Consider the following 1,759-nt stretch of genomic DNA (forward strand, 5'->3'; position numbering starts at 1 on the left):
TGCTATGTGCTTTGTGCTGGAGATGTACAGTGAACAAGGTAGATGCAATCTCTACCTTCATGGAGCTAATAATATTCCTATGCAGGAAATGGTTGATAAACAAGAAAAGGAAATGGAGTAATGAAGGGTCAGGGAAGGTCTCTTTGAGGAGATGAAACTTAAACTGAAGCATGAGGGGCAAGAGGCAGTCTCTGTACAAGGATCTGAGGTAGGCACATTCCAGATAAGCAATAACAGAAAAGAGTTTGACATTACCAGAGGGGTGTAAAATGGAGAAGAGTGGCAAGGAGGTGACACAAACACCAGGCAGGGGCCAGTTCACCTAGGACAAATTAGAAAGGTCTTGCCAATTTCACTCTTGCTCCTCAGTTAAATTTCTCCAAAAGTTGCCAGAACAAGCTTCTTAAAATTCAATTACATCAGTCATTTCTTTGTTTGAAACCCTTCAGTGGTTTCTCACTGCATATGAACTTTAATCCAAATTCTTTACCTTAGCTTATAGGACACGTAAGAAATCAAAGATATGGCCTAGACTTTTGTCTTGTGCAACTAACTGTACAGTACATTAGTTATGAAATTAAGATGATTGGAGAAGAACAGTTTTTTGGGGGATTAGGGAAATCCCATATATATATAATACTTTCAATTCGTAATGTACAGGAATCCTGTGAGTATAATTAAGAAAATCTTTGGTGCACTTTCATGCTGTTGTCTACATTAAATAATTCATGTTTGTGAGAAGTCTCATGATCAAAGAGTATCTTTACTTATGACTTCTTTTTTACATACTTATTACCCCTTGGCTATGTTCATGTAGCCTATTTAGAAGTATTGGTGTATTTTTTCACTGAGCTTCTCTAACTGCTTTGCCAGTTCCTAATCTCACTTTTCTCAATCATTCCACCTCTAAACAAATTCGTATTTCATATGCCCTAAGTATGATCAAAAGTATTACCTTATCTTGTGTTTCTCTGGAACACATACTCCTCCCCATTTTTTTTTTTGTCTATTAGAATTTTAGTTTTACTTTGTGCGTTACTGGTGATCTTCAAACACCTCTGCTCTTTCCCCCTTTCCCTGCATGTTCCTCCAAAAGTCCTTGTTGCCAACTCAGAATTTCTCTACCATTTGTACATCTATAAAATGATTCCTTCAGGATGTTTCAGACACATTCTTTTCTCCAGCCCTGACCCTGGATCTGCCCATTTTTTTCAGTTCAGAGAGCATAGGGTCTACAAACAAGCCTTAGGAATGAACAGGCCATCTTTGTACTGATGGACGATATTTTCCATTGATTCTGAAAGTGAGAGAAGTGAGGACCCATAATCAGAAGAGCAATAACCTAGATAGGATAAAATACAGCTCAGGACCATCTGTAGCAGGAAAGTTCTGTAAAGGATAAGAATTTTGTAGAAAAACAGTTGCTTTATTAAAACAACACAAACAAAAAACAACAAGAAAAACATAATGTAAGCTCCATTCCACTGGTTATTTTTTTTGAGAGGAATCATAATACAGTGGTTAAGAGAATGAGCTGTGGATCCCACCAGTGAGTTGACCCCAGTTTAGCCTCTCAGCAGGGGTGTGAATGTCACCACTTAACGTTCTTGAGCCTCTGTTTCTTCATATCAATGGAGGCTATTAGCATCTACTTTGTGGGTTGTTGTGTGGACTACAGGAGGTATTTATTATAGGTTTAGCACTCAAAATCTGGCATACAGGTATTCTAAGTTTTCTTATCATTAAATTGATAAGAACA

The sequence above is a fragment of the Propithecus coquereli genome, unplaced genomic scaffold (genome assembly GCF_000956105.1).
Source record: "Propithecus coquereli isolate 6110/MARCELLA unplaced genomic scaffold, Pcoq_1.0 Scaffold4, whole genome shotgun sequence".
NCBI lineage: Eukaryota > Metazoa > Chordata > Mammalia > Primates > Indriidae > Propithecus > Propithecus coquereli.